Genomic DNA, 12,236 nt, shown 5'->3' on the forward strand with positions numbered 1-12,236 from the left:
AGCAGCAACCCTGGCGTTCACAAAACTGGCTATAGTCTGTGGGACCAGCTCGCTTGCCCCCATGCCAGGACACACTCATCCCCCACATCCAGTGGGTGAACTATAGAGTGACCTGTTACAAGCGAGCAGCTGAGCCAATCTTTTGGCCTAAATCCTATGATGATGGTCAGGGGTGGCAGAAGACAGAAGGAGGGATTTTGGAGCCTGTCTGGTCTTGTGGGCCAATTCTGTCCCTATCTCTCATTGACCTGTTGGCTGCTGGTGTCATCAGTGATGATGATGATGATGATGATGATGAGAGGGAAGAGGATGAGGTGGAGTTTGATGATCAGATGGATGATACTGATCAGTGAAATTGTGTTTTGATTATTTAAGAAAGTTATATTTTGCCTAAATATAAGCCAGAATTTGATATTTGTGTGTTTTCACCAATAAAGAATGGTTGTAACATGTCAGTGATCTTTCCATTAGATTCCTGGTGTAAACATTCTATGAAAAAGTGGGTTTCTTTGTCTTTGTACGTTGTCTGGTTCAGATATGAAAACCCCACTCCTGTGGACATCGATTTAAAATGGTCACCAAATGAACCCCATGGGACATTAGTTGACCTGGGCAACAAGAAGAAATCTTAACTAGACACCATAAGGGTCCTAAAAAACATAAAGTAAAGTAAAGTAGAATACACCTTAAGTATTTAATACAAGGATTAATATAGACGTGATTTGAACATTTTCTGTTAGTTTTTTGCAGTTTCTGTCCTGAAATAGAGTCAAGACCTGCTTGAATCTTAATAATCACTTTAATGAATTCCTTGGGTCAAAATTATATATAGAAATGTGTTCATTTGTCTCTGTATGTTTACTTCAAGAGTTATGGTATTTTCTATTGTCTCCATTGTATGGTTCGGGTTGGGAATAGGTGTAACAAAGGGTTAACATAAACCCCATGGGACATTATTTGACCAGGGCAACAAGATTAAAACTTAACTAGACACCTTTAGGGTCCTAAAAGACATATGGTAAAAAAAAGAATACACCTTCAAAATGTAGTACAAAGAGAAATATAGATGTGATTTCAAAATATTCTGCTATTTCTTTTGCTGTTTCTGTCCTGACAGAGTCAAAATGTGCTTGAATCTTAATATTAACCACTTCAATGAATTCCTTGGGTCCAAATGATATAGAAACATGTGTTCATTTGTCTCTGTAGGTTGTTTACTTCAAGAGTTATGGTATTTTCTGTTATCTCCATTGTATGGTTTAATTGGGAATAGGTGTCAGAAAGGGTAAAATGAACCCCATGGGCCATTATTTGACCAGGGCAACAAGAATAAATCTTAACTAGACACCATAAAGGTCCTAAAAAACATATGGTAAAAAACAATACACCTTAAAAGTTTAGTACAAAGAGAAATATAGATGTGATAATTGAACATTTCTGCTAGTTTTTGGCTGTTTATGTCCTTCAAGATGTGCTTGAATCTTTATAATAACCACTTTAATGAATTCCTTGAGTCAAAATGATATAGAAATTTGTCGCTGTATGTTGTTTACTTCAAGAGTTATGGTATTCTCTGTTATCACCATGTTATGGTTTGGGTTGGGGGTAGGTGTCAGAAAGGGTTAAAAATAAACCCCATGGGACATTAGTTGACCAGGGCAACAAGAAGAAATAATAACTAGACACCTTTAGGGTCCTAAAAAAACAGGTTACAGAGGTGTTTTGGGGGTGCTCACGGAGCCTCTAAACTGCCCTACTATAATGACGACCTTCCAACAAACACATAATGACACATGTTCAGGATTTGGCAGGGAGTGTGCAGACTGAGTCCATTTATATAGGCAACAAGGTGATTAGTGAAGTGGCCACAGGTGAGCTATGGTCAAGGAGGAGCTAGGTGAGTAACTGGGATTGAAGTGAGATGGCATGCAATATGGGAGTGGCTGGAGTAGAAAGACAGAGAGACAGACAGAGGAACAGACAGGTGAGATAATCACACTACAGGGTTAAACATTCAACAATGTTGGACCAAACATTCCCTCAGTAAAATGAAGGTAGATGACTTCAAGGTCATAGTCGATGACACAATCATCACTAGCAAAGAAGAGATTACCTATTTGGGATGTATTCTTGACAAATACCTGTCAGGTGAAAGCATGGCAACAAAGGTGGTCAAAGGAGTAAACCAGAGAACCAGATTTATGGGCAGAGTTTCCTCTTTTGTCAACCCTCAGGCCCTCAGGACCCTCTCGGGGGCCCTGATTCAGCCCCTTTTTGACTATGCTAGCTCCTCTTGGTACTCTAACACCTCAGTGTCACTGCAGACTAAGCTTCAAACCTCCCAAAACAAACTGATCCGACTACTTCTCGGACTGGGGCCCATGACCCACCTCTCTCCCACTCACTTTGCCAGCCTAGGCTGGCTCAGGGTGGAAGACAGGGTTAAACAACTAAAAATGGGTCTGGTCTTCAAAATTGTAAATGCAGATTTGCCCGAAATGCCCCCTATACCCGCATATCTGTATAAATACCTCGAAAAAGTTAGTGACACCCACAGCCACGAAACTAGAGGGAGTGTAAACAACAATCTGGTACCACCCACCCATAAAACAAACATGGGAAAATTCTCCTTCTATAGCACAGCCACCAAGGAATGGAATAGTCTAACCCCGTCCCTCAAAAAATGCAGTTCGCTGGGCTCATTCAAAACAGCCCTAAAAACTCATCTTTCTGGAGGCCGAAAGAGGAGATAGTACCAGTTTCCCTGTAGACAGACGACCCCCCCCCCTCCTCTTTTTTGTACATATTTTGTATTTCCTCATGCATTTTTTGTATATAATCGTTATTTTTCCATGCTTCACCCCCCCCCCTTTTTTTGTACATTTATTTTTTATTTTAATTTTTTTCATGCTCCTTTTTTTTGGTACATAGTTGTATTTTTTCTGTATTATCTGTATTTTCATATTGATTTTTGAACTGTTTGGTTGCTACTATATATGTCTATGAAATTAATTCAAGGACCCCAACGGAAACAAGTCCGCAAGGACTTTTTTGGCCGGACCTTTTAGACAAAAGCATTATAAATGTAACTGTGTTGTTTTACATTCTTTTGCCTAATAAAAATTTCAATCAATCAATCAATATTGCCAGTCCACTTCAACGGCAGAGGAGGAGAAGTAGGTGGCAAAGTTCTCTCTCAGAGCCAGAGCTTCAGTTGCTGAGCTGTTGTCATGAACTTGGCCTATGTCCTGCATTGCAGGTGAAGGCTCATAGCACTCATACATGTAGCTGTGCTGCTGGGGTGCTCATCATTACAGCGCCAGCGGAGGTAATTGTGCAAAATGCAGGTTGCCTTCACAAAATCCTCCGCAACCTCAGGTGACACACCAAGAACTCTGGTGTAGACACGCCACTGTCCAGCTAGGAGACCAAATGCACACTCCACCATCCTCCGGGCTTGAGACAGTCTATAGTTGTGTATCCTGTGCTTTAATGACAGCAGCCCAGAGGATGGCTTCGCGAATGGCCTCATCAGGTTCCTAGACAGATAGAGAGATAATTGTATTGTCATCAATTTGAAAGCAAAACAATGCACCTTAAAAGTGCCAACATGGTTCAAGTCAAGCATGGATCAAGTCACATGAAACAAACCTGCGCAGGGGAAATGCTTCATCTCCCACAAAGACAAAGCATTGCTTCTGTAGCTCCTGGAAGAGGTGTGTCTGGTGGAAGGTCGAGGCCATTGTCAAACAGATCCTGGCCAAAGGCTGAAGATGCCAGTGTACCTGATTGATTGAATACTTTATTTAGAAGTTTGCAGAAAAAAGCACATGAAAGTACAGTTCAAATACAAGGTCAACTACATAGGATTAAAAGAAAGCCAATGGCTTGTTTCAATTGGGGTCCTTTTGCACTCAATTCATAGTGACATTAAATTACAGGCAATAAACACTACTATGCAGAACATCATATAAACAGTTTAGAAATGAAAGATAAGAAAAACAAAAGCTACCTCCATCAGGGTTCTTTCCATATGCACCAACATCTATTGTTCTGAAGCGATACCTGGCATCAACCACAGCCAGCAAGACAATGGAGAAGGACCCTTTATAATTGTAATATAGTGAGCCCGAGTTATTTGGTGATTGAATAATGATGTGTTTCCCATCAATTGCTCCAACACAATTTGGGTAATTCCACATAGTTTGGTAGTCCTCAGCAATGGCTCTCCACTCTTGCTGTCCAGGAACTGGCATATATTGTGCCACAAGACATGCCCAGAGTGCCTGACACACCTCTTTAATTATGGCCACCACGGTTGAAAATCCAACTCTATAGTTGAAGGCCAGTGTTTTATATGAATGTCCAGTTGCCAGAAATCTGTAACGTAAGAAGGGGTTGTGGTTAGAATAGAATGGGTATACTGGCGTTTATTTCACTCAGAAGAGTCAGGTTATAGGCAAACTAGTATTTACTATTATTTTAATTTAATTATTAAAATGACTAAGCTGTCACCTGCATCACCCATCATCAAGGGATAATAATAGGGCTTTGTAGATAGAAAATGTTACTAACATACATTAACCAATGCCTTTAGCTATTTCTACTATTCTGAAATAGCTGATGAACAAACTCACATGACACTCGTCTGTCACAAAAGTCATGGCGCTACTTGTTCCTTTTTTGAAATTTTGACATTTACAACCACTACATCTACATAAACATTCAGATTTCAAATATAAAGTGCTGAACCCCCGGCTACGGATGTTGCAAGTTAAAGCGCACGGGTCTAAGTACCCGTATATTCTGTATTGTTCAATAAAAAGCTTTTTAATCCGATCGGCAGCCATTTTCTATGTATAGTTTATTTTCTTTATTATGTATCAGAGTGCAATACACCTTCCAACCAATACGGGCGCGTAGTTGAAAGCATATGGAGAACATTCGAAGAAAATGACCGGCGATCGGATTAAAAAGCTTTTTATTGAACAATACAGAACATACGGGTACTTAGACCCATGCGCTTTAACTTGTAACATCTGTGGCCGGGGGGTGAGCACTTTTTATTTGAAATCTTAACGTTTAAGTAGATGTAGTGGTTGTAAATGTAAAACTTTCAAAAAACAGGAACAAGTAGCGCCCAGGGCTAAAGGCATAGCATCATGTTCTGAGCTTGTAGATCGGCTCTTGGACCAATCCCCAGTAATCCCCTTGTTCTTTCCTTTTTTGGAGAGTGTCATGAACCCAAAATCTTCTTTTTTATCTTGTTGCTGTTGCATCTCATCCCCTTCCAATAATGCAAGGGCAAGTGCCCTCCGCCTGTCCATCCTATAATAAAGTTTAATGAACTGGAAAGTCGCAACGTAACCGGGGCTACAGACAAAGCTAGTCTACGGGCAACGCAACGGGGAGGGAGGGGCTTGAAAGCAAGTGACGGATGCTGATGTGCGTCAGTGGTTGCCTGGCAACGTCAAGGCAGAAGGCGGTGCGGGCTACGGGGACGGTCTTGAAAGTGAGTGACAGGTGCGTCACAGCGTTTTTTTTAGAATCCGCTGGCTGCAAAAAACTGTGGCCGCTCACAACCTGCGTTTAACAGCGGCCGGCCAACTTTTGGTGGGAGCGCGCCCTAAAAGAAGAAAACTCTCCTCGTCAATTCCCTCGTCTGAAAGACAAAAACACAAAATACAAGGACTATATTTAAACCACGGAGAACAGCAACAAATAACAGGCTAATTACATGGAAGCTATTGGAATAAAAATGTTTTACATAAAATACAAGCAGTGATTGAGCACTAAAATACAATGCAGTCAATTCCATGACATTTCAAATAATTCTAGCTATGCAGACCATCTGCTTGCTGTGAATGTAAAAATAAATCATGTTCTTCTCTTTAAATCTATCAATAAGGTCTGTCAATGTGTCACACACAAAACTGTCCATTGATCTGAGACAAAAAACACATAAAGAGCTTCATTAAAACAAAACATAACATTTACATTTGCATGACTTGAACCTCACTGCTGGGGCTAATTTATTCAGTTTATGAGGCTACTAAAAGTAACAAATGTCTGCTAGAAACAGCTAAATCCCCTTTATCCACAATAGAGCAAGATTAATTAACCAACTACACCAGTGGTTCTCAACCTGTAGGTCCCCACATGATGTTGGGGGGGGGGGGGGGGGGGGGTCCCCAGATGACAGTGAAGTGACTTTAAGGATTTTTAAGACCTTTTTAATACCTATAAAAAAACATTACTGCATCAAAAGTAAACAAACTATTATGTTACGAAAACCCTTTAGGGTCTAGGTCTGGGTTTGTAACACAGGATGGAAAAACGGATTGTTGAGCAAGGGTGTGCAAATAATGGAGGCGAAACAATGGTTGAGCAAAAGGTGCTAGGTGCTTTTACTCTGCAACAGTCTTATTTACAATATGTACATGGAAGTATGCACAGGGCATAAGATGTAACCAAAACAAAAGTAAGCCACTACCAGGGGACTCGGGTGTTGCCAAAATAACAAACAAAACAGCTAGGGAACAAAGGACAGCTTAACTACCTGACTAAATCGTAACTAGTACAAAACAAAAGACTGCCTACCTAACTACACTAACAATGACCAGTGTCAAAATACATAGGTGGCAAACACCCCTTACCTAGTGTGCTTAACAATGTTCTTCCTACGTGATGGCTATGTACAGAGGCCTCTGTCTTTCCTGTCCCAAGGCAGCAGCATACACATAGCAGGTTTAACTGTATAACAATTTCAGTAGCTTCTGGTTAGCTCTGGGCATATAGCTGTATACAGGTGAAATGTTGGTGAGAGAGTGAGCTGAGGTGGAACCCAGCCTTTTATAGGCAGCAGATGGTGGTGATTGGATGAAGGCGGGGCCAGGTAACAGTTTGATGGACAGCTGATGGGTTGGTGACTTCAGACCTGTAGTGAGTGACAGAGGGGAGAGATAGACAGGAGAAAACCACAGTAGCAACCATAGTGGAACGTAACATATACTATAAAAACTGGTCAAACATTTGGCCAAATGGTCAAATATTATAAGAAAGAGAAAAAACATTTGAAAATAGCAGATCTACAGAGCTTGTAGATCTACTATTTTCACAATATTTACCCTGGGGACCCTAGTTCAAATATGATTATTTGAACTAGGGTGGGGGGGGGGGTTTGGGGGGGGGGGGTCACGGCCTGAACTACACCACACATGAGCAAACAGCAGTGTTTCAAGGGCCTGCTTTCTCTGCTTTGCTGCATGCTTCAGCCTTGGCCTCTTCTCCTGTTCAGCTGAGCACTGCCAGAGGGTTAGCAGTCATATTTGCTGCTGTCGCTTTTCCAGGAGATGCTGTTGAATTCTGTTGTAAGACATGCAGCATGCAATACTACATTTCTGCTGTGAAGTTTATACAACATAACTGTAAAGAGTCCCCCCCCCCCCTTTGGTGAGAGCAGGGAATCATAGCAAAATACTGATAAATAAATAAATAAAATTGAGTGAATGGTTTTGAAACTACAGCTTATAGAACTCTAGACACTGTTTGCTTGTAATCTCGACGCCCAATACAGACAGACGACGGGCGATTAAAAAAAAAAAACTTTTCATTTTGAACGGACCCTTCTAGCTCCACCTGGATGTTGTGTTCTCTCCAGACACAAAGAAGAGCCTGTACATCATTATTTGACCAGTTTGACGCCGTGTTTCTGTGTTCTTTCCAGGTTATTTTTGGGAGTTTCAAAATGGCGGTGTTGTGTTGTGTTGTGAGAGCTTCTCCTCCGGTCTCCTCGGTGTCGTCACCTCAGCTCGACCAATCGAGAGCAGCGGCGCTGCTGGCCCCGCCCACAGGTTCCCAGAACTCAGGATTAGTACTACCTCTGGAGCAGGACCGAAAGAAAGTTCCAAGAACCTTGTCTGAAACCGGGCCGTGCGCTATGGAAGCAAACCCAGAACCCACAAACTAGGTTTGGGTTCTGAAAAGTTCTGGTTCCACCTTCGTAGTGGAAAGGGGGCTTGACCTGTAAGGGTCCATTTGGTTCCATGTGTACACTCTCAGAGTTACAGACCTGTAAGGGTCCATTTGGTTCTATTTGTACACTCTCAGAGTTACAGACCTGTAAGGGTCCATTTGGTTCCATTTGTACACTCTCAGAGTTACAGACCTATAAGGGTCCATTTGGTTCTATTTGTACACTCTCAGAGTTACAGACCTGTAAGGGTCCATTTGGTTCTATTTGTACACTCTCAGAGTTACAGACCTGTAAGGGTCCATTTGGTTCCATTTGTACACTCAAACTTTAGTTACAGATATAAATGATTATATTATAAAACATACAGTAACCACTTCAGCCCTATTTTATACCTAGGCTATTTGAAAATAGCAGATCTACAAGCTCACAGCGCTGTGAGCTTGTGGATCTGCTGTTTTCTAATATTTTAGTACTTTTACTTGTTTTGGTAGTTTAAGTACATGTTGATGCCAATACTTTTGTACTTTTTCTCAAGTAACATTTTGAATTCTGGACTTTTACTTGTAACATAGTATTTCTATATTGCAGTATTGGTACTTTTACTTAAGTAAAGAATTTGAGTACTTTTACTACCCCTGCAATCAAAGACCCTCCTCCTCCTCCTCCTCCTCCTCCTCCTCCTCCTCCTCCTCCTCCTCCTCATCATCATCATCATCATCATCTATGGCTATGCCGCAACCAGTTCATTAATTTCATAGATAATTTAAATTTATTTTGGGGCCGCTCACTACTGTTCAACTCTGACGGTCTCCATCCCAATAGGCTAGGCAGCCAAATGCTGGCTGCTAACTTAGCCCGTGGTGTACGCCGTCGCCATTATACTGCAATGCATAGACATATAAAGGTAGACACCTCCTTCGGCTCTGAAGCGTTCGTATCTCGGGCGCGCTTCCTGCTTCCGCAGGGCTGCCGTGTGCGTCACAGAAGCGGAAGTTCGGTAGGCCAATCAGAGGCAGGTGGGGGCGGGTCTTTTTGTAACCCAGCTTTTAACCCTTTAAGAGGCAGCAGCTGTGCACAGCATCTAGACTAGTTAGTTGGAACTTGGCAAACTCCACACTCTATTTGTGAAATTCAAATAAGAGACATGGTCCTTTTTCATATCAAGGTCCATTATTTATTCAGCATTTGAGTCACGGAACACCGTTTGATAAGCTTTAGCCTCTCACACCCACAAATAACAATTCTTTACGTTCTCTAATTGTGTACCTGTATAGTAAGTAATGCAGATGTTTAACAATTTGACTCTTGACAGTGTGAAATGTTATACTCAAGATTTAAATATCTATAAGGGTCCATTTGGTTATCAACTCTCCATCATTTAGCTGGGTACCACCTGGAACCCCCTCAAGGACCACTGGTGGTTCCCGGACCACTGGTTGAGAACCATTGCACTGACAAGTCCCGGAAAAGACGCACTGTGATTGGCCAGTAGTCAACGCGCTGTGAGTGCTGTGATTGGCCAGTAGTCACTTTGAGTGACAGGTTCCCTGCGGAAGAGCCGTGTATTGCGATACCAGTCGCCCCAATGAACTGCAGAGGCCAATGAGGTATCTAGGTTTCTAATATCTATGCTGCAATGTGCTCTGACAACGATAGGGGCTCCGACACGGACACGTCCGGCAGTAAATGACTTCCCCCTGGTCCCATTTCCCCGCACTTTAGTTCCCTAGCTCTTTTTTCATTGAGCGTGGACCAATAAATGCACCTACTAATTTTAATGTTCAAAACAAGCTTCCTTGCCTCCCAGTGCCCGTATTTCCTTCTCATAATCCCATCTTAATTCCCATTTTAATTAGCCATAGACACTTTAAGCCCCCGCATGTCAATCGTGGGGTTGACCATGCTTTGCTCCGCCCACTCAGGTGGGTCACATCTACACCCCCCAGCCAAAACACTATTTTCCAGATGGCTCTCCTCAATGTTCGCTCAATAAATATAATGGAAAAGGCCCTGTGGTTAAAAGATTTATTCACAACTTGCAATCTGGACTTCCTGCTATTAACTGAAACCTGGGTAAATCCGGGTGACTGTACATCCTTCTCTCACCTCCTTCCCCCCGACTGCTCATTTTTTAGCTCCCCCCGGACCTCCAAGAAGGGCGGGGGTCTAGCGACAGTTTTTAAATCAAGTCTTCAATGCCAGCTGCTCCAACCAGAGGTCACGTACTCGAGTTTCGAGTTTCAGCTTTTTAAATTGAACCTGTCGTCTCCTGTTTTACGTGTGCTGCTTTACAGGCCTCCAAAAAGCAAAAAGGATTTTATCAATGAGTTTAGTGATTTTTTATCTGGTATAATGGTCTCATATGACACCTTCATAATTAGTGGTGATTTTAATGTGCATCCATGTTGCCCATCGAACCCCCTGGCAAAGGACGTTTTAAGCCTCATTGACAGTTTTAATCTCACTCAATCAGTTAATGTGCCTACTCATGAAAAGGGCCACATCCTGGATCTTGTGTTGTCATTTGGTTTAACTGTTTCTGTCACAAATGTTACTCCAACTTGCATTTCCGACCACTCATCCATCTTTTTTCACCGCCACAATTCCCTGTTCTGTAAAAAACACTATTGCACTTACTCGCCGCACGCGTACTATCGACTCCTCAACTCCCTCACACTTCTCTCTCAGTTTTGATGAGCTGGTGCCAACTGCCCTGGCCCCAACTCATTCTTCCAACCCAGATACACTTCTCGACATTTTTATCTCCACATGCACTACTATTTTAGATTCCATTGCCCCTTTTAAAAACAAACGCCCCAAAACCCTCTCTGAACCATGGCTCAACGAGTCCACTCGCACCCTACGACGCACCTGCAGGCGCGCTGAGCGTAAATGGCTCACAGATAAACTCCACATCTCCCTTGAAATATTTCGAAACTCCCTCTACGACTACCATAAAGCAGTAAAAGCTGCAAAATCAGAATACATTTCCAGTCTAGTCACAAATAACTGCCATAAACCCCAGGTTCTGTTTAATATCTTAAAGGTTCTATGACATTCATTTTAACTTTTTTTTTTTTTTTTTATGTTTTTTTGGTGGTTTTATGACCTCAACTACACCTAAAAAATCTGAACTTTGAACATTCAGTGGATTTTCTGGGGTCTGGGGTTTTCTGAATAATTAGGCTGAAAAGTAATCTGAGCTTGGCCCTTCGACAGTGAGGTCACAGTCGATTAATCCCGCCCACTCTCCTCCTCGCCCCTCCCCTCCCCTATCCTTTCCTTTGGGGGGGGCGGAGCAGAGGTGATGATTGACAGGCAAAATCCCTCACCAGCGACACCCGCAGGCAAAGATTTATTTTTTCATTGCAGTTGAAAAGGCTTTAGAAATGTGAGAGAAAAACACCTGCCATGGATCAATGGAGTGGATTTTTTGGTTAAAACTTTATATACACGTTTGAAGGACCATGACAAAGACTTTTAATGTGTGGTAAAACTGAACGTCATGAAACCTTTAAACTCCTTCACAAATCCACGTGACGATCCTCTCATTCCTCCCTCATCCACTCTCTGTGCTGATTTTCTAGTTTTCTTCACAGATAAAATCTCAACCCTCAGATCAGCTCACACCCCCCATACTTTTGACCCAGTGCCTTCTCCATGCCCCCCCGCTAACACTTTAGATAATTTCACGCCAATAACCTTGACCTCTCTCTCACCGACATAATTATGCATCTTCGACCCACAAATCGCCCTTCAGACTGCATACCTTCCCGGCTCCTAAAGGAGGTCTCCGGTACTGTCGGCCCAAGCATCCTCACTTTAATAAATAGTTGCCTCACCTCTGGATGTGTCCCAGCTGCCTTTAAGCACGCTGTTGTTAACCCGTTAATTAAAAAGAAAAATCTCGATCCATCAATCCTGTCCAAATTTTAGGCCAATTTCTCAGCTACCGTTTTTATCTAAGGTTCTGGAAAAAGTAGTTTACTCACAATTACAATCATTCCTACTCACCCATAACCTACACGGAAAAATTCAATCAGGCTTCAAACCAGGCCACAGCACGGAGACAGCTCTCCTCAAAGTTTTTAATGATTTGATTTTAACAGTTGACAATGGTAATCCTGCCATCCTTGTGCTCCTCGACTTATCTGCTGCATTTGACACAATAGACCACCAAATTCTTTTAAATAGGCTCCAACATCACATCGGTATCACTGGCTTAGCCCTAACCTGGTTTGAGTCATACCTCGCAAATAGA

Source organism: Gymnoscopelus braueri (genome assembly GCF_963280865.1).
Source record: "Gymnoscopelus braueri genome assembly, chromosome: 10".
NCBI classification, from domain to species: Eukaryota; Metazoa; Chordata; class Actinopteri; order Myctophiformes; family Myctophidae; genus Gymnoscopelus; species Gymnoscopelus braueri.